This window comes from Trachinotus anak, unplaced genomic scaffold, assembly GCF_046630095.1.
Source record: "Trachinotus anak isolate AG129_WGS33_773 ecotype Australia unplaced genomic scaffold, CSIRO_AGI_Tana_v1 ptg000003l, whole genome shotgun sequence".
NCBI lineage: Eukaryota > Metazoa > Chordata > Actinopteri > Carangiformes > Carangidae > Trachinotus > Trachinotus anak.
In genome coordinates, this window is record NW_027273854.1 from 1,632,893 (window position 1) to 1,660,494 (window position 27,602).

Below are 27,602 nucleotides of genomic sequence, written 5' to 3' on the forward strand. Positions count from 1 at the left end.
TATTAAAAATGAACTGCAGCCGCCTCAGTGTTTCAGCTCAGATCATACTCAGTGTTCTCATCCAGACATTATGTATCATGGCTTCTGATGAAACCTTATCAACGTCCATCAAATTGCTAGACAAGCTCACTCTTCAAATTTGTTCTTTATTGTGTATGTCCTTGGCAGAGGTTCAAGGGAATTGTCTAATCTTTATGGAGATAAGGGATAACATTCATCAGCTTTCATTTACCTCATTCATATTCATTAGCTTTCTCATATTAACTCTATATGCTCGTCGTCCACTGTCAGCAAGATTTGGAGGAGTGTTTAGGACTGCTGAGGCTGGTGCAAGTCTCAGATCTCCGCCATGAGAACTTTATCAAACACACACACTCTGAACTTAAGGGGCAAGCAAACTTTATCCGACCCGCTCAGTCCTGCACAGAAATTCCACAGGGAAATGCATATTTTGTTGAAGAAGAAAAGTGAGGTTTTTGCCTTAAGCACTCCCTGCTGCCCATACACAACCAGTGCAGTACACCTTCATCAGACGGGAAGCCCAAACAACTTTGTCCGTTTGAGCCGGAGCATGTACAGTAATAATACACAAATTAAGAACATGGTATTTCCCAGGCTGAGGAGTGAGTGTTGTGTCTTTTAGAAGAGATTTTGCTAATTGATGCTAATTATCGTCTATAAAATTTTACATTCTGTGAACATCAGTAAATCCACTCATATATTAAGAAGTGCGTACTACTAACTTCTGAATCTGTCTTTTACAACCCCAGTCATACAAAAATTAAGCAAAGTAGATGTCGACTCATGTCTTAATTGGAGGGAATTTGGTTTACATTTTCATTTGCATTTCTTTTTGTGTTAAGGACTCTTGATCAAAGTGACAAATTCTCCACACACTCTCTTACTTACTGCTGGTTTACTTACGTTTCTGTCTATCCAACTTTAATAATGTACATGAAAGAACAAGCATTACAACAGTTCTAAATACTGTAGATACATTACATAGATACACAGTAAATCATCCAATCAGAGAAAAACAAAATTGAGTTCAGCTGGTGCATTAAATGGTTTGAGAAGACACACACATAGGCACCAAGGCTATTCATTACAGACATCTTTTCATTAAAAAAATCCTGAAAATATTGCAAGCTTTGAAAAGACAATTAATGCTAAAACTATTTGATCATGCACAATGCAGAGATCATGGAAACAATATTCATATAACAACCAAATATTTTCCCAAAGTCAAAGAATTAGATAATTTCAATATCAGGTATACAATAAATGACCAATATTCAGAATTTACTGAATGCATGTGTTTGCCATCCATGGAATAACCCCATGCTGTCCAGAGAATAAGGGAAGTTATAGTAGAGATTGTATTAATATAACAAGTCTGTCTACTGTGTTTCATTATATATACATATATATATATATATATATATATATATATATATATATATATATATATGATCCTTGTAATGCTTGTTCATGGACTTGATGAAGGTTGATGAAGGTAATCGAGACAATCAAGAATTTGTCATTTTTGTTCCAAATGCGTCTGTGACACATTCAGATGTGCAGAGAGATTTGTCAGTTACTTGATGACATATTGTCGACTCTTTAAAGATTAGTCCCTTGAGATCTAGATAAAAAAACAAACACCAATTTTTCATGATCCTCACAGCTTATTTAGTTTCACGGTTTCATCAGAATTGCTGATGAATGAGGAGTCAGATCCAAACACAAACACAACCACCCCTTCCTGTGCGAAAATAAACTGCATCTGTGTTCTGCTTACTTGATGTCTGAATGCTAAACTGCTTCTTTCCCTGCTGTGACTGGAAGTAGACCATCAAGTACCATGCCAGCGTGCTGAGATCGATGTGTTTTGAATTGTGAGCAAACAAACTTTTGATGCATGAGTGGCTTATTATCAGGTTACATGCAAGCAAGTCCAAGCATAAAACTTCAAACCAAAGGAAACTCCATGGAGGTATTATTATTTTCCTATTAGCAAATTACACGTTTGGAGCAAACATCATGTCAGCCTGGTTAATGTCTTTTCCATTACAAATCAAATACTTTCATGAACAAATCTACAAAATGTTCACTGCCAACATTTTTCAGTTGATCATTTTCTTGATATATACATGTATAAACATACAGTAATGTAATTTCCTATTATCTGCACTTTGGCGTTTTTCATCACTATTTTCAACTTGAAGGATTTTCATCATTGATTAACTTGTACAAACCACCTGTTATGATCGCAATAATTTAACAGCGACTCAATAGTACTTTCATGTTAGATAATATTAAGTTTATTTATAACTAAATTTAGGGCATTTTACAGATGATGTTTGTTCACATCTGCTTCTTGTCAATGCAGAGCCTCTAGTTTTACCAGGGTGTTTTCCCACGAATGTATTACTGCTTTTACTTAATGTGGCTATCGTGAATATTTGTACAATAAAAATGTATGAACTGACAATGTGACAACAATGTGACAGTGTCTAAAGGGTTGCTTGTAGAAATGAAACTTCAGAAAATTATAACCTGCGTCTGCAGCTTCCCTCGTCTTCATGGAGCTCAGTAGGGAGTATCAGCCCTTGTTTAGCTGTCTGTCTCCTAACTTTACTGTCTACGGGTTACTCTCATCCCTCTCATGATGTTGTTTTCAGCAACAACATGCAGCTGTTTTCAACGTTTCCTGCTCAGCACCAAACAGAGGACAGACACAGTTAGAGACTAACTGGTGAACATAGTGGAGCATTTAGCATCTAAAGAGACAGATATTTCCCTCAGGAGTCGGTAGAGACCAAAACTGAAAACAGAACCATAAGAGAGTGGATACTTGACTTAGATTTATCAGGTGACCAGAAACACATCTCCACTTGAATGATGATGCTCTGTAACTGCTCATTGAGGTTGCTTGTTAGTTTATTAAGATCCCCATTAGTTGCTGCATAGCAGCAGCAGCTATTCTTCAGTTGGGGTCAGCGCAGTTGCCAGGTGACAGTGTACACTTACATATAAGCAACTGCTAACAACTTCACTATATAAACCTAAGAGGTAATGACATGGCAATGATGTGTCTCCAGTTTGTTTCCAGCCACCCCCGGAGCGGTCAAAAAGTCAGTTCTTGCAGGTTTATGCAAAAGAGTAGGTCATTCACCTCTGACCTCCACTTCAGGCTCCATTAGCTCTACTGTTCCAACACTCAGTGTCAACTTCCTGCGCTGGAACATAACTGGCTAATCCCATATCAAATCAAAGTCAACACACACAACAGGAGCAGCACTCACATATAGGCTTTGTCCAAGGGTAGAGACAGATACTCAAGGTCAGTTAGAGTATAAATTCAGTTTGATAAAGTGCTGGCATGGACGCTAGATAGTTAACGCTACTTAACGTGGCATAAGAACAGCATTCATTCAACACATTCCGACTCTTCAGTATTTGCCATGTTGTGAGTTTTGCTGATCCACAGTGGATCAGGCCTACAGCCTCCGACACCCCCCCTCATGGAACAGTCTTACTAGGGAAACAAACCAGTTTTCAGCAGGGGGATGTGAAGGAGGGTTGGGAGCTCCTGGTGCAGCAGAGCAATGGCTGTGGAGCTGCAAAGAGATGACAGCACTGCTGAAACTGAAGAAGGCTGAGAAGGTTTTGAATGTGTGTAAGTTTGGTTGTGTGAACATGCAGATGTGTAATGTTTCTGGCCCAGTACTGCACACACCCACATGTGGTCAACATGTGATGACGGCATGGAGCTTAGGGCTGTTCTCAGGGTCAGAGAGTCACCACAAGGAGAGCATACACAGGCAAATCTGACTTTTAAAAAATAAAATAAATATTGCAAAGTAGGAGTAGCGTTAACTATCTAGCGTCCATGCCAGCACTTTATCAAACTGAATTTATACTCTAACTGACCTTGAGTATCTGTCTCTACCCTTGGACAAAGCCTATATGTGAGTGCTGCTCCTGTTGTGTGTGTTGACTTTGATTTGATAACAATGAGATTATCATTTAGAGAGGGTGCCAGTCAGTTCCAGCTGACTGGCACAGTGTATGTACTGTATTAAAATCGAACAGCAGGAACGTGACAGCAGATATTCCTCTAATATATTAGCTCTTCCTCCAGCAGGCCACTTGCATGTAATAATTTTCTTTCCACTCCACCTGCATCCTGAATCCAACAGTTGCTAACCTTCAGCGCATCAGCTTTCCTCTTCACTAATTCCTTATCCGCTCTCTGAGCACTCTCTGTCAGGTAAATATGGCTGTTCTTTCTTTGCCTGTTCAGTCTCCTGCAGTTATTAAGTGGTAAATCAAAATGCGGAAAAATATGACATTTGGTTAATGATCAGCTCAAGGCTTCAACCATAAAAGATGCCATAAACATACAGTAAATTACTGTACTTTTCAAATCAGTTGATTTGCACTTTTACCTTGAAGCTTATAGTTTATTAACTTGTCAAGAGCAAAATTATGAGCTATTATAAGAGTATTGGTTACAGGAGAAAGCTGACATTTAGCGGTAAATTACGTCATCTTGTTTATGAATATCTTGACCATTTTTGTAAAAAAAAAAAAAAAGTTCAGTACTAATTCTGTATTTTCACTCACATTGTTTATGTCTTTATGCTTTTAAGCAACAATCACTATCACTTGTTCCTGGCAATCCACACTTGATGGCAAATAGCCATTTAAACCCGTATCTGTAAATAGTCCTCAAAAATGCACAGCTCCATCATGTTTGAGTGACGTTTGCTGAAAAACTACAGTGCCCAGCTGATTTAGGAAACTACAGGCCTTTTTTGTCTATTTTATGCCTCTATTGGATAGGGTAGGAGAGACAGACAGGAAGTGTGGAGAGAGAGAAGAGAATGGCACACAGAAAATGGTCCGGCTGGCCGGGAGTTGATCCAGGGACTGACTGCTTGGGGCAGTTGAGCCTGTGTGGGATGCATCCTAACTACTTGGCTATCAAGATTTTAATTTGCTGACCATAAGAAAATTAAAATATGGGATAACGTCAAACTTATCCTTTGTTTTAGAACAGACTCCAAAACACTGCCAGCACCACCTACAGTCTACAGTGATTATTACACCCCACAAAATGAAACCAAACTAACTACACACCAACAATAATGCTGTGTCTACAGCGTCCCCAGTAGCTTGAGGTTGTCCTGAGGGTGGAACTACTGCCCAAAAGGTTTGTCCTTGGCAGCATGACCATCCTTAGTAAATTTCATCGCAACCTTTATTTTAGATATTAGTATTTATTATAAATATTTTGTGGAACTTTTGGCCTGATGGTGTATAGTCTTTAAAATCAGCCTCCCAACAACATAACAGTCGACAAATGAAATGGAAAAAAGTGGAATGAAAATATGTTTGTGTTCAATTCCATTGCTGTAGTGGCTTCAATGACAACAATGAAGAGCCAAGATGCAATATGCTTTATACAGTAAATGACCATTACCACCCTGGAATACCTTTAACCCTAGCATGTGCTTCATGTGTGCACTGTGTGTGTGAGACAGAGAGAGGGAGAATGAAGGTGAGAGAATGAGTAAGAACTGGGGGCAGAGTGGAGGAGGCTCAGGCTTGTGGAGGCAGCAAGGTTGATTTGCAGCTTCATTCCAGCGCGTGGGCCCTTTCAGGCTCTGTTGCCTGTAACAGGTTGACGTGATAAACTCTGTAGCCGAGCCAGTCAGATGTGGCACAGTGGAGGCGCCCTCCTCCTCGCTCCTATCCCTTTGGCCTGGTGTCTCATTGTGGCGCTATGGGGCTCCAACGTGCTGGCATTACACTTTCACACGGCAGTAATTGATTTCTTTAATTTGCTTCAAGAGAAACTGTTGTCAGCCAACCAGGCAGCCATTTTTCAGGCCACTTTAATTAAATGCCAGGTCTTTAGGTGTGATATGAAATTCGTTTGGCTCCTCTGATCTTCTACTCCTCAGACAATTCATTAACATTTTCGTTTCTGCCTTTATGTTTTACACAAAGCTTCAAAAAGGAGCTCATCAGTGACATTTCGGTTCCTGCACCATACATTCAATCATTTATTTAAGTGCATTTAAACTAGAGATTAAGTGCAGTGTGGCTGTTTCACTTGAGATAATACAGAGTCTCAGTCAGCTGAGGAATTCAAGAGAATAAAAAAGCAGACCTTCAGTTGGGTGTCTTTTATTAGAAGCTCTGTTATATATTGTAACATTTCCAGGTTACTAAAATGTACCTGAAGACAAGGAGATAATAGAATTAACTACAGTGAATATTAAACAAAGATTCAGGTCCGTGTTCCTCATTTTTAAAAAAAATCTTCCTCATTCTGGCGCCTAGCAGCTACATTACTCTGCCTCTGTGGTGAACATACTTCATCCTAGTAGCTTTTGTCTCTTTCACAACAATCAAAACTGTCATTAGGCCTATAATCTGATTGGAATTATAGGTTTAATAGTATAAAATCTCTTTTGCGTGTCACGTATGTTGCCTGGTGAAACAACGCAGGGCAGGTGTGTCTTTGGTCTAAAGCAGTAGAACCATTTATTTCTGCAATAATAGCAGGGCAGCAGGCACACCTCCCTAATAATATCCTGATGCCTCCCCACTCGCTCTGACTCAGAGATCTTCTGAAATGCCCCTCTCCACTCATCCCCTCAGAGTGGCCTTCCTCTCATGGAGATGAACAGCAGCTGCCTCTTCCTGCCTCCCACCATACGTCAACACATCAGCACCACTCTGCCTGCCAGCCTTCAAACACACAAAAAAAATGAAGCTCGCTAAGCCTGAAAGAATACTTTGCTGCAGTTCATATTAAAATGTTTATTAGCAAAAAAAAAAAAAAAACAAAACCCAAAAAATGCTTTTTTTTTTTCTTTTTTCTTTTGTGCACATGTGAGTTAGTCAGAACTTTTTCTTAATTTTCAGCCCCAGTATCAGCATGGCTTTAAGGAGAGCATCTTGTACACTACGTTTGTCTTGACTGAAATATCTGAACCACTATTGGATTTATTCATTTATTTATTGCCATGAAATCTTGTACATGGCATTCATAGTCTCCAGAGATGAAGCCTACGGACTTGGACATGTCTGGACTTGGATTGTTAATTTTGTACAGACATTCCTGGCTACCTGAGGGTAAACAGAATGCTGACATGCTAAACTAACATGGTGAAGCATGTCAATGTTGTCATTAACCAGCAGCATTTCCAAAAGTCTCAGTTTTAGGCTATTCTTGAGTGGTATAGACACGTTGAAGGGTTTTATACCTAAAACGTATTAGTGCAGTTGTAGCCAAAGTCTTGTTTTCTTTTCTTTGGAAATGAGAGCTGCACTGACAGTTTGTCAGACTGCTCTTGCTGTTATACAATGAGAAGATCTCCAAAGACTGAGTGTAACCCTGGATGTCCAATAGATGTGGCTGCATCGCAGTTTGCTGGAAGCATTTCAGACCCTGAGCGTCCTCAAGCTGTTTGTTCTTCAGCAGCTGCATCTCCATAATTGCTTTGGGTTGTTTTGCCAACATTTTGTGTTTTATAAACATATTGAACACACATTGGCATCTCATACATACAGATACTTTACTCATTTTGATTACTGTAGCCTATTCAACATGCCATCTAATCTGTATTTACCTGTATTTTCTGAATAGATTACTGTATAATAGCAAATAAAGAAACTGTAGTATTCCTTCTCCTAAAATAAATATTCAACTTATTATAAATTGATATCAGAATTTACATACATTCAATAGTGACGCAAGCTGCTCTTGCAAAAATAGACCTGAACATTTGGGGTGAAAAAAAGTGTTAAAAAAGTTGTCCATGCAAACATTTTGGTTTCTGAGAAACCAAAGAATCATGCTGCATGCAATGTCAGGGCTTCGTCCCAAATGCATTTAAAGAAAGGTTTTCATCTGGAAATAGAGCGGGAGGCATTGTAAATGGGACATTAAAAGGAATCCCACATCAATTTCCCACACCAAATGCTGCATAACAGGAGTAATTTTGACAAAGTAGCCGTGTGATTATTTTTTATTTCCATTTGAAAGCAATTAGCTGAAAGGTCCTTCCCTTGAGTTTCTGTGGCAGAATGTGTGGAATGACTCAGGATAATTGCTGTGAAATGAACAGAGTGCCAAGTTGAGAGAAGCACGAAAACCGCAAGGGTTCCCTCTCCATGGAAACGCCCTCTGCCTTTGTCAGTGCACCAGGAAATTAGGCAGCAAGTGATAACGGGGCTTGAATGAGTAACAAATGCAGGGGGGCGAGTGATATTTACTCCATTTCAAGCCATTACAGAAATTGAGTGTTTCCCCACGTCTCATGCTGTGCCTACTGAGTGCTGGATACAGGAGGAGGAGGGTCATTAAACATGGCAGCCGCCAGCGACATGCTGGAGAAAGCCGGTTGAACAACAGTGTTCGCACCACCGATGGGCAGGACAGATATAATGAAGCCCAGTGCTGTCAGTGTATGGCACCAACTGATGATACTGATGCCTGAAAGGAGGACAAGGTGTTAGACGAAAGACAAGGCTGAGGCAGTGCTTGCGGCTCATCTCATGTCTTTGCCACAAGCTGCCTCCTCAGCTTCTGCCCTAATTGCTGCCTTGCTTGGAGGCAGCTCTCCCTCGGTATGCCTTTCATGCCTCCTTTAATTACGTCAGCCGGAAAGGAATGTGATTGTTATTGTCATTACTCTTGTTAGTAATTAAGCAGCTATTGACTCCTTCTCTACATTCAGTCTGTTTGATTAGGCCTGAAGTCTGGAGATATGGATTAGGCTCTCACAATGTTGCGGCCGTGCAACACTGCAGTCTTTTGTTGGCTGGGAGCCACGTGGCCATACACATACAAACAGAGGAAGATGAGGGTGGGGAAGAGAAAGAACTTAACTGTTGCTTACTATTTTAGCCAGTGAAGCAGGCAACTGTCAGCCTGTGCTCACCATGGAGAGGTTGGGACACCTTTAACCTTCATGCTACCTCCCTGTTGGTGTCACCTCAGCAGAGATGGTACAGAAAAAAATCATCCACGTAAATCACCAATGCAGGGCTGTCAAGAACCTGCAGAAGGACCACTTAGGCAGTGGTGGTGTACATTTGGCTCAGCAGTGATGGAGGAGAAAGGAAATCATTTTGAAAACTGTATAACCAAAGTTCAGCAGACAGAATTTTAAGTTTTCTGAGTTCTCATGCATTTATGTCTCTTGACAAAAAAAGGCGCCAGCATGGATGAACAGTCAAGAAAAGAAACTCAGTTATTCAACGCAGTGGTTTAATGAAAAATCTTTTCTTGTTACTAGCTTTTGCAGTTGCAAGCTCTGTGAAATCCTTGTAAGTGGACCTAGAGTTATTATTCTTTTTTTCAAAGTTCTAAAACTGTACAGTTCATTGTGTTTTTCACAGAGCTGCTCATGACATTAGCAATTTTGGACAGATTCCCTGTTAAAGTAAAAACTTTCTGCAGTAGTAGGCTCAGTAAACTGTATAAATAAAACTGAAAAGTAGAGGTCTTAATTGGTCCAATTTGTTGTAACCAAGTCTCGTAATGGGCACCCAAGGTTGTTTGAGGTCCTCTTGTGTTGCATTAGGTCTCGGGTGTGTCTTGGTGTGTCAGTATGCATCGCTACCAGCTCTGATCATGTAGTGGTCATAATCGGTAATTGGTGACGCATCATACTTGTGCCAGTGAGGGCCTTCTTTCTCTACCTCGGTCCGTTCATTTCTGCCACAGTTTGGATCAGGTTATTTCATGCACCTCTGTTAGTGGTGGAGCGCTGAATTTGTGCATTCACATGAAAGAATCCACATTGACTTAAAAACCTTAAATTAGCGTTTCATTTCATAACGATTCATGAGAATTATTACTTAGAAATTTGATTGAACACAGAAATCACTGCAGTGACAACTTCTCACCAGAGGTGTCACCAGAATCAAAGAAACAGATTCAGTGGGCTGCCATCTTAAAACCCAAGGGATTCCCTCCCTTTGGGAAAGTGGCAGTGGAAGACGAGAATAATAGTCTGAGTATAGAAGAGGGAGTTCAATAATCGTGCAGGAGTGACAAGGACCCAAAAGCAATTCCTGACTGAGCACTAATCCACCCCTTTTTTTGTGATATGCGTAGAGAGTGAGATAAGCCTGGAGGTTAATGCAGAGGCGTCTCTCCTCCGTCCTCGGCGGTGACAGCCCCTGACAGGCAGACCCCAGCAGCACGCCTTGTTTATGTTAATGTAGGTGGCCCGGGCCAGCTCCCACACTGAGCAGCGCAGATAGAGACGTCAGAGGCTCGTCAGAGTGACACTCGCAACCTCTCGCCAGGCTACCCAGGATCTCTGCGTTCGCATACGGGGGGTCGGCAGTGCATGAGTACCCAGGGTGAGGGAAGATGGGTGAGGTGACATGGGCCTGCTGGGACTCCCTCCCACCTAATCATCTGTGGTTGGTTCATCTACTTCTTCACACTTCGTTTGAACCACAAATGACATCTTGGAGAGAAAGGGAGAGGATTCTGCTTTTAATGTATGCGTGTTTGAAAATGTGCATTTTTATACCAACTCTGTTCTGTTTTACTTTGATAGGGTCAGACCCTGACAGTTACAATCAAAACTAGCTATGCACTGCCAGTTTTGCCTGTATTTTCTATGCACATGTTACGTTATTCATAAAACTGGCATAACTGATGTACCAAACAGCATACAGGAAACTGATACTTTAAGTGAGAGAGTTGCGGAATAGAATATTTGAAATGAAAACTAGTTGTACCTTTTTTCAGAATAAACCCACATTCTGAGCTTTTACCATCACATCTGTATTAAATTAGCACTGGAACAGTCGATTATTGTAATTGATTATCAGTTAATTCATCTGCAACATTTAATTGGTCACTCTTTTGAGTCATTTTCTGGCTTTCGAATCCCAGCTTCTCAAATTGCATTTTTTCTTTTGAAAAATTTTAAGTGAAATAATCTTTGGGTTTGGAGCCTTTGATTGGACAATACGAACAGTTGGGATTTCTCACTATTTTTTGACATTTTAAAGAAATGAAATAATGAACTGATCAACAATAAGTATTTATATATATTAATATGATGGATAGGGTCATGTGAAAAGAGGAGAACCTATGTTAGAAGATCTTTCTTTCTTCTTATCCTGCCTTTATGTCTCTTGATAAAAAGGCATTGAGAGTCAGCATGGCTGAACAGACATGAGAAGAAACTCAGTTATTCAACGCAGTGGTTTAATGAAACATCTTTTCTTGTCACTAGCTTTTGCAGTTGCAAGCTCTGTGAAATCCTTGTAAGTGGCCCAAGAGTTATCATTCTTTTCTTCAAAGTTCTACAACAGTACAGTCCACTATGTTTTTCATAGAGCTGTTTATTCAACTACTCCTCATGACATTTATAATTTTGGACAGATTCCCTGTTGAAGTGAAAACTTTAGATAATACTGAAAAGTAAAGATCTTAATGGGTCCAGTTCCTTGTGACCAAGTTTAACCAAATTTCTGTTTTTTCTTTCTTTTGGATTACTGCTGGAAGGCACATTTTACCCAAGGAGTAATCATTTTCAACAAGCCAGCATCATATTTTCATATAGATTTAAAAAAAAACATACTGAAACCTTTATCCACTGCCTAAAACAACACTGTACGTCATGGTGTAGCTGCCCCGTATCAGCTCTGCACTGAGCATACCTTATGTTTTGTAGTTGTTCCCTTGTTTATCTGTTTGCTTCTCTGGGTATCATCCTCATCATATGCCTTGTCTCTCACTGATGAATGGTTGTGCTTTGGTGACCTGCCCCCCCCTCTTGTTTGTGTCAGGGTGATGTAGGGCTGACCCATGGAGGTGGGAGAAAGGTGGGGACATTGAGACAGATGAAGGGTCAGAGATGTGTGCCGAGAAGCTTCTCCTCTGGATCTCCTTCACCCCGATGTGCACGACCCGCGCCAGCCTTTCATTCTAATCTGATGATAATGATATTTGCTCAGGACGACCTCTGCTTGCACAGTGTAATTACCCCCCCAGCTTTCTATGATCTCAGCTATTGGAAATCGATGGGCCATAAGAGGGCCCCATCAGAGCTTATTATTATCACTGCTCGCTTTTCGTTACAGTGCGATCAGATTTAATATGTTGTCGAGTTTTTTACTGCATGTTTTCCCTCTTTTTTACGTCGACTACTTACTTACTTATGTCAGTGTGGTTAAATCAGTGTCTGGCTATTCTTTGAACAGACACCTGGCAAAATTCTTACAAACATTTCTAAGATTCATGTCTTTCTTTTCTTTTATTAAAATTTCCAGTTACAGACAATCAAAACCAAAATATCTTTTTCTTCTTGATGTTACACGCGTTAAACTATCCACTCACTGCACATATATTGTCTAGTGTTATTTTGTCCCCTTAATAGCACCTTTGGCTTACTAGCACTCAGCAGCTCCACATTTATCCATGCATTTGTGAGTGGATGCCTATTTAAATCAGTTAGGTTAGTCTGCTCTGGATGACTGCTCTGGATGACTCCCTCCATTAACTACTCATCCAGGGTTAAGTACCCTCTGAAACGGGCGGCACTGGCCATCAGGTGACCCTGCCTCTGCACTGCCTTGACTGAGACACTTCAGTTGAGGCCTTGCTTGCTCTGACCTTCCAAAAGCCTCCTGCAAATAGACCTTTCTTGTACTACCAAGGGTATGTGTGTGGTCCACTGATCTGGACAATATTGCTAATACTTCAGCCTTATGAAACCCAAACCTGTGATTTCAAGACTAAAGCAGCGTCTTTCTGGTGACCTTTGCACTTGTTATTGTTGTGTCTTGTCAGAAAGATAAGATGATCACAGGTGAGATTTCATCAATCAGAGTAAATGAGGGCAAAGTTAAGACACACTTTTTGGACAGAAGAATAACAATTAAACAAAGACAATGGGCTTTCTTCATGGTACATTGTTGGGACGAGGACCGTGAGGACCTGTGTTATTTATTTTTTGTTTAGAGCAGGTCATTGTTTGAGATGTATGTCTTAAGTCATACCCCCAGACCTTCCCTGAGCAGCAATTTCTTTTTATTGACCCCTGTAAAGTGCCTGGATCTGTAAACATATAGGGGCTGTCATGTTTTTATGAGCTGAAGGAACCTAATAACACAGCAATCAGCATTTATTAGAAGTCAGTGCATTTGTGGGTTTTCACAAAGGAATCCAATGCGAAAAATGTTCCCCAATGCACAGGAGATCCTCTGACCACAGAATAACAGCAGTGGTATCTTAAGGTCACAGAGTCCTGAGGAGGTCGCTAGATGGATTTTGATAAAACAAACATTTGAAACAGAAATATATAAAGGATTAAAGCCGAAGGAGAGGGGTCAAAGGATGAAGGAGAGGGGATTGGAGGTGGTCGTTGTGACACGCATTGGTTGTGAAAATATATTTTTAGCCCAGGACAGAAAAGGTGACAAAGGAGGAAAGGAGGAGAGGTGGAAGTGATCGATATGTTTGTGCAAAGGGCAAAGGACTGCTGAGAAACAACAGTGGAAGTCATGAGTGAAGCAGTCTCTCAAGGGGACGGCAGGCTCGTCCAATGTGGAGACACAACAAATGGTAACAGAGACATGCCTGATGAGCGGGGGGTGTGATAGGAGAGTGGAGGTGCTGCTAAGTGACAGGAAATATTTGTTATGAGGAAACTCTAGTCCATTTCAACACTGGAGCAAAGTCCAGGTTTCTAGATGCCTGAATGACAATTGACAAAATGCAAAGAGATATGGTGGCAGCTATAGGTTGAAGTTGGTCCAGTTTTGTTCTAAGAGAACTGTGGCTCTAATGCTTCTTTAAAGCTTTGTTTTTTTGAGAAAAGAGATAATAATATTCACATCTACAATTATGCCATTTAATTGAAAATTGTACACTCTTGACATGTTTTAAACTATGTAAAAATACTTAGCTATGAATAATATTTTGTTTAACATGGTGGCAGGTGCTGACACAGTGTTAGTGGCTGTGCTAATGCAAACACTCCCACTCTGTACCGACAAGGTTTCGGTGACCAGTGTAAAAAGCAGAGTGTATCAAGATAGTCTGTAGAGGCAACGTCAGAGAGACTCAGCCAGTTGTTTGAGCCCCAGTCAGACCCAGACTCAGATGAGGAGTCTGTTGTGAACCAAATTCAGTGACTAGCAGGCATATTAAAATGATTAGAGTAGTTAGCATCTTTTACTGTTTATCTTGTTTGTTACTGTGCAATTGGCAATGAAATGTCTCATATACTATATTAAAAAAAACATCATTTAGACATGTTAACAAGATTTAAACTTTTTTCATTGCAGGGCGTCTTTAAACCAATTTTGAAACAGAATAATTGTAGTTGAGCATATACTTAAAAAAATAAACTATAAATCATATAAGGTCAGTGTCAGTCTCAAAGCCTCTGTAGTAAATCATGGCTTTGACGTTTTATTTTACTGTTTAAACACATTTCACGTTCTCCCCACCAACGTGATACACATTCTTTCAACCTTTCACAACCTTTCTGTGCTTGTAGACAGATCTCCAACACTCACCACTTTCAATGTGTGGTTAATATGTACTATCAACCTTTGGTCTTTACTGTCCAACTATACTGTGTGTGTGTGTGTGTGTGTGTGTGTGTGTGTTTGTCTTGAGTGTGAGCATGTGCATGCATGCGTGTATTTCTCTCAGCTGTGACTGGTTAAATGATTTCTTGAAGGGCTATAGAGCGGCCATTTCATTTTGGCACCTAATAACAGTCAGGTCACACTGTGCCCCAGCTGATCCTCTTTGATATGGTCCGTGCACTTGCCCAAGCCTTCTTTCACAGGTGCCAATCATTATAATCAAGCCCCCACCTCCAATCCCAACACCATCTCCACCCCAACCCCAAAGGGCACACGTTGGCTTCACAGTAGTTGTGTTGAGGAAGAGGAGAGTTTAATCTGCCCCCTGTTCTGGCAGACAGGCCATATTCTCTGACCCTTCCTAAATCCAGTTGGCAGTCCAATTCCCCATCTGAGCTTTCTTCAAAATACAGTTCTCAACAAAAGATTCTCCAACCCGGAATCAGTGAAGATTTCTGTTGTGAACTCACTGCATGGTTACGTAAATATTTCTTCAGAGAATTAGGCATGCACACTCTTTCATTAGAGCAGTTGGCTTGATCAAAGGCATTGTGACAATAGGAACTAATGTTTTTGGAAGGCAGATATTTCCCCACTCATGTAGCCCAGACACATCTCCCTGCTGGCGTGGGGATTCAAATGGGTCACCTGGCAAAGGTTACTCATTTCTAAAAGGCCAAAGTTCAAAGGTGAACCTGGTTTCCAGATCCCATGAATCACTGGCGGCACATTATATTTAGCGACTGGCTGGGTCTGACACTGCCCTTTTCTGAGATGAATTACTAACTTCATTGCTCTCCCCAGTGGACTGGCCAGTGTTAAACCAATGACAGCAAGACAGAAATCAAATTGAACCCCAGATCAAATCAGGGCAACAGGCGCCAAAGGCAGCCTCACCTTTTAATGAAAGTTTATACGAGCAACAGATTCCAGCTTTTTAATTGTTTTTATGCTGTTGAAATTAGAGGAAATGGTGAAATTGAAATTTGATTTCATGTTGGTTAACAATAACATCTTTGTAGAAATTTTGTTGTCAGCATGTCTCTGTATCTTGTTATTATGTCATCAGTAGGTTTGCCCACACTGTCATTAGAGAGCTTTGATGTATCCATTTTGATTATCCTGTCATAAGGGAAACAACCATGTCTTCTTCTTCAAAAAAAGAAATTCACAGCTAAGTTGCAACAGCAACATCTTGAAAGAAATGCAATTCCATCTGGAGCACATTTGCTTCCAAAATAAGGAAATATTTTAAAAGAACAAATTTACAAAGTCACAACATTTTCTGTCCACCAATTTCATTAGTTTTTCTTTCAATGTTTGCTTCTGGCCACTAAAGCATGATAAACATTTTTCGGTTGTGTTTACACAGTCGAAGCAAATATTTAAGGTTAGGGAAAGATCATTGTCTTGGTTAAATTTTGAAGAAATTAAAATTGACTTATTGAAGTGTGGGCAGTGTTTCAGTTTTCAAAACTTAAACAAAACCCTTTTCTCTAATCTTAAGTGTTTTTCAGCCTCAGTGTAACCACACTTGAAGCTTAGGACACTAACTCCGGATGGGGAGTAGGGAAAATTGACCCTTTAACAATAAACAATGCCAGGGCTAAAGCAAATGTACCAGTTGAAGGAACTATTCAGCTTCTCAAATATATAACAGCCACAACACAAAATGAACAAAGAGTTTCCCTGTCTTACACACAGAAATCAAACGAACAAACCCAGACCAGGCATTTCTTTTATTGTATAAAAACACAGTATATCACACCACAACAGGGGATTGCTTATTCATTATTTATTCATGTATTCATTCCAGCACACAGTCGACCATCATATGGTTTATGGTCATACTCCCAATGTAACATATGAAAGACATCTATATACTGTCACAGGTGATTGTTTTTCTTTAATATAGTCTATAGTCTTATGGCAAAAGTTAAGAAAAAGTTCAGTGAACCATATAAGACTATGTTTTCTTTCCTTATGTTAGGATTTGATGGGTATAATCCTAAAATAAATATTTGGTCCTAGAGCTATAGAGGCACATCTAATACAACCTTTAAATTGCTTCTCATCTTTCACTAAAATAGCAGTTTTTGTATGACTTTACAATTTATCGTATGTCAGTATTTTAGTTTTTCCTTTCATGATTATATCATAGTCAAATCCATCATCACAAGTTAGTTTAATTACTGGAAATCACCTCTTTCTCACACCGTCATGTCTTTCCCCAAGCACTGAATTACCCATAAACCATTCTGTTTCCTGTCACATAGAGGACTGTTCCCCTTGCCCACCATCCCTTGGGACACTCATTCTCTTAGATTTTTGTAAAGAAAACAAACATGTTGGACATGCTTTTTTCCCGAGCCCTTCCTCCATCTGCTGTTTTCAGAAACTCCAAAAGCTTTTGTTGTTTTTCTGCCAGAGGAACAGCACCCTCTCCCTTTTGTGCTGAAAAGAAGAACCCATTTGTGCCTAAAAAAGATCCAGCTTTAGAGGGCTCCCAGTCTTCTAGGGGGAAGATACCCAGTCCTCTGAGAAGACTGGGGAGATGATATTTGTTTTCTCATAGTAAATTTAAAAAAACGGAACTAAACAGGACCAGTCATTTTTATACCCTAAAAGCTTTGTAAAGTTTTCATATATGTGATTTACTGTGGCGAGTGACTACTAAGTCACTTTATTGTGTAAATTAACAAAATTTCATCCTTAAGGGACAGAAGTGAAGCCCTAACTTTTTCATTTGCTCCTCTGTCCAATGTTACGTTGACAAGTGAGAGTTTGAGACTAACTTAATATTAGGTTTATTTAAGCAGCCTGTCATCTAACTCTGCAAATGAAGGGACATTTAGGGATTCAGTTCAGAGATTTAAGGAACTCCGAGTTAGTGATAAGGGTGTGTGCATAGATTATGGGTTTTACTGAAACATTTTTATGGGATTTTATGTCTGCAAGTGATGGTTGGTGCAGTTGATGGTCTGCAGTAATACATTTTTTTTTCTTTCTGTGACACAAGGCTTTAAACATAATATTTGATTTAAACTCAATAAAAGGGAAGTAATAGTTCTGTTTCTGTGTGGTGTAAGAAATTAAATAACCTTTAAAAAGGTCAGAATCTGCCATGGTGGCAGGTTTTGTAATGTATTTCTACATGTTGTGAGTGATGAGTCCTTCAAAAACAAAACAAGCTGCTTCTGATGTGTTTTCAGGGTTCAAGTCTACATGTGGTATGTTTTTAGTGTATTTAACTTATTTAACTAACCTTATTTCACCAGTTTACATAGAAGACGTTCGTCCTGTCACTCAGATTTAGTTGATTTTACTCATTGCCGTAAATACAGTGGAGGCTGGAGCAGCTGACGGTGTGGTAGCAGCATGGCCTCAACCTGTGTTTTAGCCTTAATCTGTAATTGCATCCAGTGAAGGAGGAACAGCCTCTCTGACGTGACCAGCCATGGAGCACGAGGCCAGAGCCTCCACGCAAAGCCAGAGAGAGATGGAGAGATTGAGCAGGAACAGCAAACACAGATAAAAATGAATAGAAAAAAAGAGAAACCAAACGGATTGACTTTGGTAAGAGGTCACTTTTGAAAGTCCTCCCAAGTGATTGTTCGAAAGTACCATTTTTTCTCAGTTCAGGACACCCCAGAGATGTGAAGTGTAAGGTTATAGTATGGCCCAGTGCTCTATATTAATGGTGACTTTGGCTCACCTAATACGGATTGTCAGGGTTATAGCCCCCGGGTGCCTGCTGAGCAGAATGTGAATGCAAAAAGAGCCAATCCCTCTCCCCATCCCCTCCCCGGTCACCAGGGCCCCACCAGCCCTCGCTCAAGGTTACAGCCCATACAGCCTGGCAACGATGAAGCCATCAGCGCTGATTTTAAATGATACCCTGGACTAGCCACCACTTAAAGTGTTCCCTCTCCTTTTACTTTTCCTTTAAACTCTTGATTATCCCCTTTTCAAGTTGATATTGTAATGCGTGATCAGAGGAGAGGCTGAATAGGATAGACGCGCTTCTCCTTGAGTCGGTGGTCAGGGCTCCTGCTGGGAGAAAAAAAGGAGAGGTTATGATCAAGGGCCTGCCTTTTAAGCCCTCAGCTATGCGCAGGATGTTTTTGCATTTTGGTGTGTTTCAATGTGAACCCAAACCTGGGTATGAATGTTTTGCTGCCAAACTCCTGGACAAAAATCCTCTGAAAAGCTCACACATCATGTGTGCATTTTCCAGGGAAGCTACAGTTCCCATTCTGTAATTACACCACTCGATATCTTCCTGCAAAGAAAAAAAAGGCCCCATACTACGGCTGTTAAATGATGGCTCCAACAGACACTGACACTTTTTTATGTTACTCCAATCTCATTGCTCATGTAGATTCCACTAATGCTTAGTGGACGAGTAAAAATGTTATTCTAATGATGGTCGAGGGAGCAGGGTTTTTGCAGGTAGTTGTTATGGAAACTGCAGCTGCAGCTTAACTGTACGATAAGCCTCCTCTCTTACCTCTCCCCCCATCTTCTCTTCCCTTTCGATCTAGTGAACACAGCATGTTGGAGTCATTACCAGAGTACAAATGGTTAAGGACAGAGCTGAGACATCGAGGGACAACATTCACTCCGAGAATGTGTGCAAACTGTTACGTGTTGCTATCTGTGAGCCACAATCTCACCCAGACAAATGAGGACTATCATGAATTTCTGTGCAGTTTCAGTTAATTCATTCTTTATGTTAATGTATTCCTTATCAATCAACGCAATATAGTTGTAGCATAATCAAATAGAGCAAGAACTCCACAGTGTATATCTGTTCACATGTTGGACTGTGGTGAAATCCCTGAAATGATACATTTATACATGTTTTTGTGACTAGTCTTTGTTTTTAAGAAATGATTAGGGTTGTCAGGTTGCAAATGTCTCATTTACGAGACCAGTGATGTAATATTTGTTGTCCTCACTTTAGTGCTTAGTATTGATTAACTACTAAATTGCTAAAATAGCTCATTATTATCTGATTTATGGGCATTAATGTGTAAGTGCTGCTTATTTTGCAGCAGGATACTAATGCACTCAATGGGATGAAACTAAAATTCCCAAATTGCTGTCAAATTCAAAAACAGTTGCTTTGTGGTTAAACAATGGTAAAGTGCTGTTGCTAAAGGTTTAATACCGGTCATTTCTGTTTTGTTTACCAAATATTATCCTTATTTAAATTGCACTAACAATGAAATCAACTCCAGACCTTGAAACTGCTTCACTCCCTCCCACCCACCTATTTGACACCATTTTTAGGTTTTTACCAGTTTTTCTTTTTTTTTTTTCTGCAATGAGATAAAGTTCAAAACAGTTTAAAGTGAACTAATTCCTTCTGGGATTAACACAAAAAAGAGAGAAAACACAAACACATGTATCATGTACCAAAGCCTCCTAAAGTAATTGAAAAAGACAATAAATGAGTAAAGTGACGATGCTGTAAATGGTATAATTGAAAACAGATTTTCATTTCGATTTTTATATTTTTAATTTTCATCCATGATAAGTAAATAAATAAATAAAATAACCCCAGACAAAGGAAAATAATTTCATGTACAGCAATCATGGTCCTGTTACCTGGCTGGGTTAATGATGTTTTCATTGTATGCCAACAACAAGGTCAAACTGTTCACAAACGTAACCCCTACAAATGAATCACATGACGTGAAGGGACGTGAAGAGCAGTCTCCTGTGTCAACTGTTAGCCATTCACCCCGATGTCCTCTACATTTTGCTATAACAATGTCACACTATTTCTGCTTTTGCTTCTGAGCGACACATGGAATAATTTGCATGGCCAGAAAAGATCTGTGTCAGGTAAACATAGATACAGGTAATTTCAGATGGCTGATTCTGTGCACGGACAGTCTCCAACATTCAATAGTCTGCTTTTTTAACAAATTGTAGCTTTGACAACTGTACAGAAAACATCAGCTTTCATGTTCTATGAAATTATATTTATATTTAGTATTAGCTCAGGCAGACAGGACAATTCATCAATAGTTTTATGTTAAATTCCATGTTTGCTCTTTATTTTGCATTTTCTCTTCGCTGTATCTAACTTGGGTAAAAAGAATTGGTGAGGTGTGCACAGTCTCACTGCACATTCTGTGTTCATAAATACCAATATGTGTGTGGGAAATGGCATATGCATGGTTTTTGTGTGTGCGCATCATTTATGCATTTGGCCCCTGGATCCTGACATAGAAGCAGACCAATCTGTTCTTCAGCTTTCACATCTCAGTAGTTATTCCGAAGTCTAAATTCAGGCAATGAATGAAGTCTTTTTTAGTATAATTTGAAACATAATACTGGCTTTGCTTGTTTACGCTCAGTGTGTCTCTTTTAATTAAGTTATTGATTAAATGGACATGTTTTAATTGATAGAGACATTCTCATAGGGTGCTGAAATGATGCTGAACACCCTACTGTGAATGTAAGAAGATGCAACAGGAATTCATTCCAATTCAAGCAGTTCAATTTGTTAGTAATTGGAACCTTTTATTAAAAAGTACCTCCAGATATGTTTTGTGAAGCAGACCTCTCACATTCTCGGCACAGCTTGTCTTTCACCGAACAAATGTTTAATTCAGAAAAGAATTTAGATTGAAGACGAAGAATTTCTCAGAAGATTGAAGGCCAAACAAAATGTAATTACTGCGAATAAATAAAAAAGTGGATATTTTGGCTTTTTTCCTGATTTCGACATGGCTTATAATGGGATTGAACTGTTTGCAGTGACTAATGAGCTCCATGTGAGATCACCCAAGGTTAGAGCCGGCAACATCACAGCTTAATGTGACTCGGTGTGTGACAAGTTCCCTCAGTTTCCATTGAGGTTCTGTCTTACTGAACTTCCACAAACTTCAGCTGAAAGTGTGGTGATGTCAGTAATGATCTCCAAGTAAACCCAGCTAAAATAGCACAGTGACCTCATTATTGTTTCCATAGTTACAGAATGGCAGGGTTACAGTTCCTATCTATAGCGGCATTCACTTCACACAAAATACTGCATTTTCACAGATGATAGTGGTTAACAGCTAAAATTGCAAAAACGGCTCATGATAATCTGATTTATAGGCGGATGTTGTGCAAATGCTGCTTATTTTGCAGCTGGATACTGATGCACTCAGCAGTGTAAAAGCTCAAATTCCCAAATTGTGATCAAATTCTCTAACAATTGCTTTGACAAATTGAATATTTGTGGTAAATGATGGTGCAGTGCTGTTGATAATGGTTTATATCAGACTTTTGTGTCTTGTTTCTCAAATAGTATCATAATTTAAATTGCACAAACAATGATATCAATTGCAGACCCTAAAACTGCTTCGCTGCTGCCCACCCACCTATTTTACTTTCTGTGCCAGAGAAAGCATCACACACTTAGCTGAACCAGCTGGCTTTGTCAGGCAGGGATCCAAAACATGGATCTATATTTACTAGGTTATATCACTGTACATGAGTCAACTAAAATAAAATTAAACTAACGTAATGACAGAAGACCTCATTGTCTTACAGGCTTATACCATTAAGGCAGTCGAGCCAATTTGTTATTTCCATTTGGTTAAAAGGTAAAATTATGTTCCTGCAAATTATATGCTTGCATTAGAGAGATGGGGGTCTGATTTCCTGAATTATAAGTTTGGGTTTCACCAGTGTGGTGGCTTTTTTTTGTTGTTTCTGTTTCCCAGGCACAGTCCTGCCTGGTCCCGTTTTTTTTTTTTTGGTGATTCATTGTAAACTTGACTATGCCAAAGGTGGAGAGGAGGCACAGCAAGGGGCATGTCAGCAGAACTGGGACAGGTTGGTGTCAAGAAAAATTTGGCTTTCTTGTTTGCATGGTCTTTGTGAGCTGTTCATACCACAAGTTGCGTGTTCTGTAATTGTACATCACATTCTGAAACTTTGGACATTAATATGCTGCTATGACACGGCTTTGCACCAGATTTTCGAGATTGGACTCAGGGATTCAGCCACAAGAGCATTAGTGAAGTCCAAAGCTGATGTGCAGTAAGGCCCGGCTGGCAGTTCATCCCATAGGTGTTGGATTCGGTTTAGGTCAGGTCTCTGTGCAGACCGGTGAAGTTCTTTCACGCCAAAGTGGTGAAAACCATTTTTTGTGCATCAGGGCATTGCCATGTTGAAACAGGAAAAGGCCTTGTCACAAAGTAAGAAACACACTTTTATCTAAAATGTCATTGTGCGCTGAAGCATGAAGAATTCCTTTCTTTGGAACTAAGGGGTCTGGTCCAAACAGCCATACACCGAAAGTACACATAAGTAGACAGAGTGTCCACTTACTTTATAAACACATATAGTGTATTTTTGTGTCTTTAACATTAGCTTTGAATGTGAAATTTAAGAAACCACTGCAGCATGAAAGAGGAAAATATTTTATTTAATTGCTCTGATAGTAGTGTAGACAAAAAAACCATACTGACAAAATTCTAAATGGTACAAATTCAGAATGCCATTTCATAAAAGCAAACACAGACATGTTGCATATGTAGGTGAGCTTTAAAAGATCACTATTTCTTCCACAGTATTAGGATGAGCAAAATGTTAAAAACACACTAAACCAATTAGATTAAGTGTGCATTCGGATCAGTGCACACCAGTGTGTAACCCAGCACATGCTTATTATTTCTCATTTTATAGAGTGTAGCAGGACTCCATCTTAGAGAGTAAAATTGAACGCGCCAACCACACATTTTTGAGCCACTGGTTCAGCTGCAGACAGGTGCTCTTGAATATTCATTGGCAATGAGCCCTCATGGATTCTAATCACTGTCAATATGTGTGCACTTTGCAACTGTCAACTATTCAGAAAACAAAATATGCCCCCTGCTTCAACTGCTTATGAAAATGTATGATGCAGGTAGAAAATGGAGCGTTCCTAGTGTATCTATCAGGGACATGAAGTAAGCCTGAACAAAGGGATTGTTCTAAAACTATGTGGGGTTACAGGGAGATTACAGGTGTGGTTTCACATATTAGTTAACCTGTTCAAGTGTGTGTGTGTGTGTGTGTGTGTGTGTGTGTGTGTGTGTGTGTGTGTGTGTGTGTGTGTGTGTGTGTGTTGCCTATTCTAGTTAAAATATTCAATTAAATGCTCAAATACATTTTGAGACAGGACACCTTTTGACTTGATGGTCCAAAGTCTCTTGTAGCCTCAGGTCAGCTTCATTTCCTTCAATTCTGCCTCCACTGTCTGCGAGGATGTTTTGGGCACCCTCATTTGCAGTTTCTCTCCAGCATCTATGTAAGGACTTCGAGATGTCACCTTCTTGATGCTACAGAACATAGTTGCTCAAACTCCACCCACTCCTTATTAGGGTGACGTCCAAACATTCCTGTCCTGTTTGTTCCACTAGATGTTTATTTGAAAAGGTTAGTGTCCAGAAAATCTTAATGGTGCTGCACAGACATTTGTCACGAGCAACTTTTTCCAGTCTCTTGTCGTTGTCTTAAGACAGTCAGAGCCATACGGGTGCGTACTTTCGACAGGGACCTGTTACATTTTCAGTTTAGGTGATACAGCTGAGGATCCAATTTTACATAGCAGCCACAGAGATGGACATGTCTAAAACCTGGCTCCTCCACTTAAAGACAGCTAGACATCTCTGGACCTGCAAATCACCAAATCCTTGATTTCTATACTAGGACAGGGAATGGTCTCAGTACATCATCCACTATATGTGCAAAATACTGGTGGAGAGGTGTTTTAGTTGGAGGCTCTACTGTTTTCTTTAGCTTTTATAAAAATCAGACAACCACACTGGTTGTTTGTTCGACACTTGGAGGTTTGGGTTGAATGAGTTCACAAAGTGGGTGACTTTGACATGAGAGACAGATGTTCACATCTCATTCTCAATATACGGTCAATGATGGATTCTTTTAATCATGAGCACCATCATTTTTGTAACAGTCATATGAGCTATGGAAGGCACTGACAAAGCACGCAGTCCTGCCAATAGGTTAGCAAGGTCATAAAAAGCTCATAATCGAAACCTTTGCATCATTTTGGATGGCAATGACAAATGACCAATTTCATCACTTCTATCCTTTGTCTGTAAAACACTGTCATAGTCGTAGAAGGTCTTCGCCTTGGAGGGTTCACAGCTTCTTAGCTTTCGTCGCAATCAGCAGGTTCAGACGTTGTCCCACAACTAGCTGGCACAGTCCTGCACCTCAGGACTCCACTGAACTGGGATGAGGAATGTGAGGTCAAAGCCAATGCCATTGCCAGGGCTGACTGAGTCATTTTACACTCTGTCATCACTCTTATCACAATTTTTACCCCCTCTTTCACTCTATCTTGATTGGTCACTCCTCTCTGGAACACGTTTGCACCCTAGAGGCTTTATCTATGATTCCTTATCATGCCCAACTCTGCCTATCTCTCACAGCTCCCCCCTCCTCTCCCTTCTCTTTTTCTCTCTGCACCTCTCTCTCACTCTTCCTTCCCATTTGTCTGTTGCTCTATCATATTTGTCCTTCTCTATCTGCTGTAATAGAGTTGGAATTATGTGTTGAAAGTAAATAGTGTGGAGGTAAAATAGATGTAGGTTTCAGCCAGGCCCCTCCAAGAGTACACATCCACAGCTTCCAACCTAATTATATTATTCTTTGTTGGGTACATTTTTGTCACATTTCCTGGTTTTACTCTGTAATCACAGGGATGAACTTATCACTGCAGTACATCACTGAAGATAGCTAGACTTTACACTCTGGACAATGTCAGCCAGGCTTGACACTAATTATGATATTTTCAAAGTCAGTCAGATTCACAGCAGAAGCACATTTATGCAGGATCCATTTTAATTCTTAATTGTGCCTTACTGTTAAAAGTAGGGAGTCTGGGTATTTAGTGTATAGCCTTAGGAGCTGTTTGCCCTTGGCGATTCTTTCATCTTCAGATTTAATAGCAGGAGTCAAACAGTATTTGGTAAATTTGACTGGGGTACATCAAGTAGCTGGAGTTCCTTGTGCTAATATTGACCTGAGGGAGTGGGTGAACAGGAACGTGTGGGACATGAAGATCCCTCTGAGATGGAGCAGGGCCTGAATGCAGGGAACATTGTTAGAGGACGAGTGTTTTTGATGTGTGTCCTTTGTCTTTCTTGCCTTGAAAGTCACGGATATCCAAAACTTTTGTTTGGTGTCGGATTTTCATAATGAAGATGATGGAAGCTGCGTTCCTGCTTATCAACACTGCCGTCAGGTTTTTACATTGAAGTCACCTCAGTTTCACTCAGAGTTCATTTTGAAGGAAGGATAACTGCTGATTAGATATACAGATATGTATCTTGGGGGCAATAACAATAACCATTCACTGTCTCTTAGTTGTGGCCAGTTACAACACAGCATGATAACATTACCCTCGGATTAGAAAAACATGCCAATAAATGTAGTTTGACAGGTTAATTGTCAACACAATTCTTTTATACACAAGAAAAACTATTTTCATTTGCATACTTCATGGACTAGCTGAAGAGCCCCCACATTAAATACTGATAGAAACAACACCCAACATTCGGCGTAGCCTTACTTACATGAGGTTCTTTGTGGCCTGAACTCACACTATTAGCAGTCTTGCAAGGCTAGCCAAGTACCTGAAAAACTGTGTTCAGGTGTACTGGGGAGAACTGGTGCTGTTTTAAAGGCTGATCACTGTTTACTGCACTTTACATGAAATTAACTGATAGTTAAAACAATTCATGGTTTTATTATTTTTTGCTTTACTTTTAGTGCCTAAAACTTTTGCACTTTCCTGTATGTTGGTGACTAAGTTATCATGCATGACTGTACTGGCTAGTTTGAAAACCATGCTGTAGTGTTTCAGATGTGAATGTGATTTTTCTTTCTTCCCTGCAGTTGTTAATTTCTGTTCATTTTGGTAGGGTATGAAAATCAATTACCAGACTGCTGGAACTTCTCTCAGCTGTTTAATCTATCACAGGAAATGTTAAGTCTGCCGAGATTTTCTTTTCAACATTGTTACCAGGTAATGCCATGAGGATAATGTGACTTTGGAAAAAAATAATGCGACAAGACTTCACTGGGATGAATTACACAACCTTTAACAAGTCTCAACAAACTACAGAGAAATAAATGGCGGCTTGGAATGGAGGACAAATGTTTTCAAAATGGTCATCAGTGCTGTTATATAAATGTGTAGAAATGCTGCATTAGGTTCCTTCAGTTGATGCTTCCTGGTTTTATTTTTAGAAAACCCCTTAAAGAATCTGTTTGATATTTTGGAGTCATACAAGACGATAGACACCACCCTCGTATGAGTTTATAAAGTATAAACTTACAAAATAGGGCTAGTGGAAAAAAATGACAGTTCACTGTTTAATGTGTGACTATATCATGGGTGTATTAAGAGAGCTGGATAGGGCACTCAGGCTTTCTACCAGTTTGGCTGAATGGCCACTCATGACACTGCAAAAAAGTTTCCCAGATCCTAGAAAAACTATTTTTATGTGCATGACATCTTACCAATGAGATGTCTGTGGGCTGATGGGCTGGGGCCGGTGGCAGAAAAACACACAATGCAGGTCTAAGCAAATGCAGAAACAGCAAAAGGTCTTTTGGACAACGTGCTCGGTGTATAGTTTTTATCCAGGTGAATGTGCGCCAACTTAGTGAGTCTGTGTACGTGTGTGTGTCATCATGGCAAAACTCAGAGTGTGAACTGCCAGAGGTGTTTTTGGGTACTTTGTCAGGTGTGTATATATTTCCTGTTTCCTGTTGTTGTAGTAAGCTAGGCTAACCAGCTGCTACTGGTATCTATGGTAACCTGGTAAAGATCTTCTTACCTAACTCTTCACCAGACTCGTAATTAGCATATTTAATAAAATGTGGAAATACTAGAGCACAACACTTCCCAGATTTACACTTATCAT

At 39.9% G+C, this 27,602-nt stretch overlaps 1 protein-coding gene and 1 long non-coding RNA gene across 4 annotated transcripts in view; one reads left to right on the forward strand and one right to left on the reverse strand.

Moving 5' to 3' along the window:
* The window catches only part of LOC139610863 (uncharacterized), a 368,988-nt gene that overhangs the window by 80,102 nt on the left and 261,284 nt on the right, over positions 1-27,602 (reverse strand). The gene's annotated exons all lie outside the window — the stretch shown is intronic.
* LOC139610748 (RNA binding protein fox-1 homolog 3-like) overlaps positions 1-27,602 on the forward strand; it is a 471,093-nt gene that overhangs the window by 68,907 nt on the left and 374,584 nt on the right. The window lies entirely within an intron of this gene.